Source organism: Pan troglodytes, chromosome 13 (genome assembly GCF_028858775.2).
Source record: "Pan troglodytes isolate AG18354 chromosome 13, NHGRI_mPanTro3-v2.0_pri, whole genome shotgun sequence".
Classification (NCBI taxonomy): Eukaryota; Metazoa; Chordata; class Mammalia; order Primates; family Hominidae; genus Pan; species Pan troglodytes.
In genome coordinates, this window is record NC_072411.2 from 32,303,991 (window position 1) to 32,310,723 (window position 6,733).

Below are 6,733 nucleotides of genomic sequence, written 5' to 3' on the forward strand. Positions count from 1 at the left end.
AATTAGAGAATAAGTACTCACTAATGTTTTGGGTTATATATACCCTTTTCAAATCTGTTGAAATTTTGCATTCTTTGATGAAAAAAATACACTATGTGAGTTTATTTTATGTCAGTTATACCTCAAAACTGTTATAAGTAATTTATTTCAACTGAAATGATACACCTTACTTTTGATCTAAGAATTACGTAGTTTTTGATGCTGAATCTTTACCAAGCACAAATTCATTGACTTGTAGCCAGTCAGTCAGTTCAAGTAAAATCATTAAACACATTCCTGAACTATGCAAAATAATATTTACCATATTGTTATGTGAGTTTAAATTGATTTATAAATATTAAGGTAAATAAACAATTTCTTTTCTACTCTAATGAAATAATGTCTTAGCAACAAATCTTGAATATCTGAGTTCGATCTGATATCACAGAAGAAGGTCTTCCAAGCACATATACAAAGAAGAAAAAAAGAAAATATTAATGCGTTGGAAATAAACAAAACTAATCTGTAGCCAAAAAGCTTATAAAATAATTAACAAAAGGTAACAAAATGGAAAAAATGGCTTTTAAATAAACCATACCTGATAAACCAGATAAATCTTACTCATTGGCTACAAATTAGTTACAGAACTCTAAAAAATGGAAAGTGATCAAAACATATAAAAAGACCAAAAATTGCAAATTTCTACAAAAATAAAAATATACTTAACCTCATTATTACAAAAAAGATAAGTATGTTCCTTTTGCCTCCACAATTGATGGATTTTGAAATGACACAGATATTGAGAAAAATGGGTAGAAGATAACCTGTTACACACTTCTATTGGATGTGAGAACACACAACAGGTCTACAAAAAAATTTTAAAACACAGCTAATAATTCTATACTAGTATAAGTTGTTCCATAACAAGACATACAATACTGTAGATCAGACAACTAAAGATATACAAATACTGTGGCACAGACAAAGTAGAAATATATATTGTCACATATTATTCTGGATATATGCAAAAGTCACATGGGTAATAAACTCCAATTTACGTGATCATTAAGTGAACTATATTTGCGGAGTCCTAATTGGGGAAAAGAAGTCAGGCTGGTAGGAGCAAGGGAAAGCAAAAAGAGAAAGCAGATAAGCCACAAATCTGCCTTTCTTCATGGTCCAGGACTCATAGCTGTCCTGCACAAGTAGCTCACTGTCTTCCTGTGCCCAGCTATCACCAGACACCTGCAAGTTAGCTCACTGCAACCTTATACACAAAGCCTTCTTCAATAGACAGCATGAACACCGTGCTATAAAATCTCCGGCAAGCTTTTGTTTCCTTGCGGTGAGCTTCTGCTGACTTGCCCATTGTCTCCCTGGTAACATATTTTTCTACTTTCTCTAATAAATCTGCCTTTCTTTACCTACAACTCTCTTTGTAAATTCTTTTACCCCTACACCAACAGCCATCATTCTCCCATAACAATATTCCTTTCATTTTATTTCTCTGCCATCATTTCCAAAAGTATTGTCATCTGCATGAACAAACCTGGTTTATCACCATGACTTTGCAACGGGAAGGGGAAGGGGGTAGAAGATGAAGTGCATGTTTTAAGGCCAAAATTTAGTAAAGTCAGTGATCATTTCCACTCATATCCCATTGTTACAAACTGTGGCACATAACCATAGCTGTTGGAAGGTAACACTAGCCAATAAGTCCTCTAGATGGATAATTAAAATAACTTTAATTATTAGCTTTATTCATGGTAGTTTATTCACTTTCTTTTTTTGTTTTTGTTTATATTTTTATTCCGATTGGTTTTTGGGGAACAGGTGGTATTCGATGACATAAATAAGTTGTTTAGTAGTGATTTCTGAGCTTTTGGTGCACCTATTACCCAAACAGTATGCACTGTACCCAATGTGTAGTCTTTTATTCCTCACTCCCCTCCCCACTTTCCCCCAAGTCTCCAAAGTCCATTATATCTCATGCCTCATGCCTTAAGTGTTCCCTTTTCACAATATGCATGTCAACATCTATTTTTTATTATTATGGCCATTCTTGCAGGAGTAAGGTGGTATCACATTGTGGTTTTGATTTGCATTTCCCTGATCATTAGTGATGTTGAGCATTTTTCCTTATGTTTGTTGGCCATTTGTATATCTTTTGAGAATTGTCTGTTCATGTCCTTTGCTCACTTCTTGATGGGAGTGTTTGTTTTCTTTTGGCAGATTTGTTTGAGTTCTTTGTAGATTCTGGATAATAGTCCTTTGTCAGATGTATAAATGAATTCAACAAAGTTTCAGGATACAAAATTAATGTACAGAAATCAGTAGCTCTGCTATACACCAACAGAGACCAAGCTGAGAATCAAATCAAGAACTCAACCCCTTTTACAATAGCTGCAAAAAAAACCACACGCACACACACACAGACCCTCTTAGGTTTATATCTAAACAAGGACATGAAAGACCTCTACAAGGAAAACTACAAAACACTTCTGAAAGAAATTATAGATGACACAAACAAATGGAAACACATCCCATGCTCATGGGTGGGTAGAATCAATATGGTGAAAAGGACCATACCGCCAAAAACAATGTACAAATTCAGCGCAATTCTCATCAAAATACCACCATCATTCATCACAGAGCTAGAGAAAACAATCCTAAAATTCACAGGAAACCAAGAAAGAGCCCACATAGCCAAAGCAAGACTATGCAAAAAGAACAAATCTGGAACATCACATTACCCAACTTCAAACTCTACTATAAGGCCATGGTCATCAAAACAGCATGGTACTGATATGAAAATAGGCTCATAGATCAATGGAAAGAATAGAGAACCCAGAAATATAACCAAATACTTACAGCCAACTGATCTTAGACAAAGCAAACAAAAACATAACATGGGGAAAGGACACCCTGTTCAACAGATGGTGCTGGGACAATTGGCAAGCCACATGCAGAAGAATGAAACTAGATCCTCATCTCTCATCTTTTTTTTTTAAAGGCTTGTTTTATTTTAATGGCTGATCTATGTAATCACAGAGGGCAGTATGTACAGACAAAAGGGGAGCTTTTATTTCTTGGTCTCTTCCTCTTTGGGCAGTCTTGATGATCTCTTCCTTCTTGGCCTGGAGGCACTCTTCAAGGTGCTTGCGTGCCTCCTAGGTCTTAGACCTGGGGGCCTCAGCCTGGTCAGCCAGGAGCTTCTTGTGGGCCTTGTCTGCCTTCAGCTTGTTGATGTGTTCCATGACAATCCACTTGTTTTTGAATACATTCCCCTTTACCTTCAGGTGCAGGCTGTGATACATGTGGCCATCAATCTTCTTCGATTCACGGTATCTTCTGAGCAGCCGGTGCAGTATTTTCCTCATCCATGTGACCTTCTCTGGCATTTGGGCATTGGCTGTACGCTTCTGCTTACCTATGCCCATGTGCCTGCCCTTCCGGCAGGCCAAGGTGTTTTTCCAGCATTGAGCCTGGGAATGGACAATCACAGGCTTGTGGATGATCAGCCCATCTTTGATCAGCTTCTGGATCTGCTGATGAGAGTTGGCATTAGCAATTTCATTGGTCTCACTGGGGTCCAACTAGACCTCCTTCTTGCCACAGTGGAGGACACTAGAGGCGAGCCTCTTCTGAAGCCTGAGCAGTACTCATGGCTGCAGCCGCAGCAGCAGAAGGAAAGAGCTCTGTCATCTTATATAAAAATCAAGTCAAGATGGATCAAAGACTTAAATCTAAGACCTGAAACCATAAAAATTCTAGATGATAACATCAGAAAAACCCTGCTAGACGACTGGCTTATGCAAACACTTCATGACCAAGAACCCAAAAGCAAATGCAACAAAAAGATAAATAGATGGGACTTAACTAAAAAGCTTCTGCACAGCAAAAGAAACAATCAGCAGAGTAAACAGACAACCCACAGAGTGGTAGAAAATCTTCTCAAAGTTTATTCACTTTCAATCAGTTCTAATTGAAAGTTGCCACATCCAAAAAGCTTTTGTGGTCATAGTTCTTAAACTTATCAAACTTCCTCTTATATTTAATGTTGCCTATATTCTCCCAAATCTCCTCTGTCAGAAATTCAATGGTAATTAATTTTATGGCACCTGAAACCTCTTATTTTGATATGCAGATTACCTGGCAATCATGTGGATAAATAAAAATAATGCAGTGCGCTTCAAAAGTTTCTAAGCAAAGCAATTCCTTCTTTTTGTTGTAGTTTTCACTTTTAGAAGTAGATGCATTTTTATACCAAATTCTCGAATTTGATATTCACAGAATGTTTAATTTTGAGGGTTCTTTGCATATTATGGATCCCAGCACTGGTTGGAGACAGAATTTGCAAATTCAGGCAGACTAATTTTATTGCACTTTACTTTATTGCTTTATTTTTATCGTATTTTGCAGATATTGCTCTTTTCTTCTTTTTTCTTTCTTTCTTTCTTTTTTTTTTTTACAAATTGAAGGTTTATGGCAAAACTGCATCCAAAAAGACTGCCATTTTTCCAATAGCATGTGCTCACTTTGGGTCTCTGTGTCACATTTTGATAATTCTCACCATATTTCAAACATTTGAATTATTACTATATCTGTTATGGTGATCTGTGATCAGTGATCTTTGACGCTATCATTGTCATTGGTTTGGGGCACCATGAACAGCACCCACATAAGACGGTGAACCTAATCCATACATGGTGTGTGTGCTCTGACTGCTGCACCAGCCAGCTGTTTATCCAGCTGTCTGTCTCTCTCTCCTCAGACCTCCCTATTCCCTGAGACCCAACAATATTGAAAATACAATAATCCGTAAGCCTGCTATGGGCTCGTAAGTGTTCAAGTGAAAGGAGGAGTTGTACATCTCTCACTTTAAATCCCAAACTCAGCTACCGAGGAAAGCATGTGGAAAGCTCAGACCAGCACGCTAGGCCTTTTGCACGAAACAGCTAGCCAGTTGTGAATACAAAGGAAAAGTTCTTGAAGGAAATTAAAAGTGCTAAGCCAGTGAACGCACAAATGATAAGAAAGCAAAACAGGCTGGGTGCAGTGGCTCACGCCTGTAATTCCAGCACTTTGGGAAGCCAAGGTGAACAGATCACTTGAGCCCAGGAGTTTGGCCAGATCAGCCTGGGGGCAACATGGTGAAACCCTGTCTCTACAAAAAATAAAAAAATTAGCTGGGCATGGTGGCACATGCCTGTAGTCCCAGCTACTCGGGAGGCTGAGGTGGGAGGATTGCTTGAGCCTGGGAGGTCAAGACCTCAGTGAGTAAAGATCGTGCCACTGCACTCCAGCCTGGGCAACAGAGGAAGACCCCATCTCAAAAAAAAACAAAAAAAGAACAAAAAAAGGAAGAAAAAACAGCCTTATTGCTCATATGGAGAAAGTTTGATGGTCTGGATAGATCAAACCAGCCCCAATATTCCCTTATGCCAAAGCCTAATCCAGAGCAAGGCCATAAGGCTTTTCAATTTCATGAAGGCTGAGAGAGGCTAGAAAGCTGCAGAATAGAAGTTTGAAGCTTAGCAGAGGTTGGCTCATGAAGTTTAAGGGGAAAGAAGCCATCTCCATAACATAAGAGTGCAGGGTGAAGCAGCGAGTGCTAATGGAGAAGCTGCGGTAAATTATCCAGAAGACCTAGTTCAGATCTTTGATGAAGGCAGCTACACTAAACAACAGATTTTCGATGCAGATGAAACAGTCTTCTACTGGGTAAGATGCCATCTAGATCTTTCATAGATAAAGAACCAAAGTAAATGCCTTGCCTTCAAAGCTTCAAAGGACAGGCTGACTCTTGTTAGGGGCTAATGCATCCAGTGACTTGAAGTGGAAGTTAGTGCTCATTTACCACTGCAAAAACCCCAGGGCCTTAAAAATTATGCTAAACCCACTCTTCCTGTGCTCTACAAATGGAAAAACAAAGCCTGGATGGCAGCACATCTACTTACAGCATGATATGCTGAACACTTTAAGCCCACTGTGAGACCTGCTCGGGAATAAAGCTTCCTTTCAGAATATTACTGCTTATTGACAATGCACCTGGTCGCCCAAGAGCTCTGATGGAGATGTGCAAGGAGATGAATATTGTTTACATGTCTGCTTACACAACATCCATTCTGTAGCCCATGGGTCAAGGAGTAATTCTGACTTTGAATTCTTATTAAGAAATACATTTTGTAAGACTATAGCTGCCACAGATAGTGATTCCTCTGATGGGTCTGGGCAGAGTAAATTCAAAACCTAGAAAAGAATCACCATCCTAGGTGTAGTTAGACATCTAGAACATGTGTGATCCATGGGATGAGGTCAAAATATCCACATGCACAGGAGTTTGGAAGAAGTGGATTCCAACCCTCATGGGTGACTTTGAGAGGTTCAGGACTTCAGTGGAGGAAGTAACTGTGGATGTGGTGGAAATAGGAAGAGAACTAGAATTAGAAGTGAGGTGGCCAGGTGGGGTGGCTCAGGCCTGTAATCCCAGCACTTTGAGAGGCCGAGGTGGGTGGATCACGAGATCAGGAGATCGAGACCATCCTGGCTAACACGGTGAAACCCTGTCTCTACTGAAAAAAAATTAGCCAGGTATGGTGGCACACACCTGTAGTCCCAGCTACCCAGGAGGCTGAGGCAGGAGAATCGCTTGAACCTGAGAGGCGGAGGTTGCAGTGAGCCGTAATTGTGCCACTGCACTCCAGCCTGGGCGACAGAGCAAGACACCGTCTCAAAAAAAAAAAAAAAAAAA

At 39.4% G+C, this 6,733-nt stretch overlaps 1 pseudogene; it reads right to left on the bottom strand.

Moving 5' to 3' along the window:
* Positions 1 to 3,061: 3,061 nt before the first annotated feature.
* Positions 3,062 to 3,684, bottom strand: LOC100615762 (large ribosomal subunit protein eL19-like; annotated as a pseudogene).
* Positions 3,685 to 6,733: the final 3,049 nt, after the last annotated feature.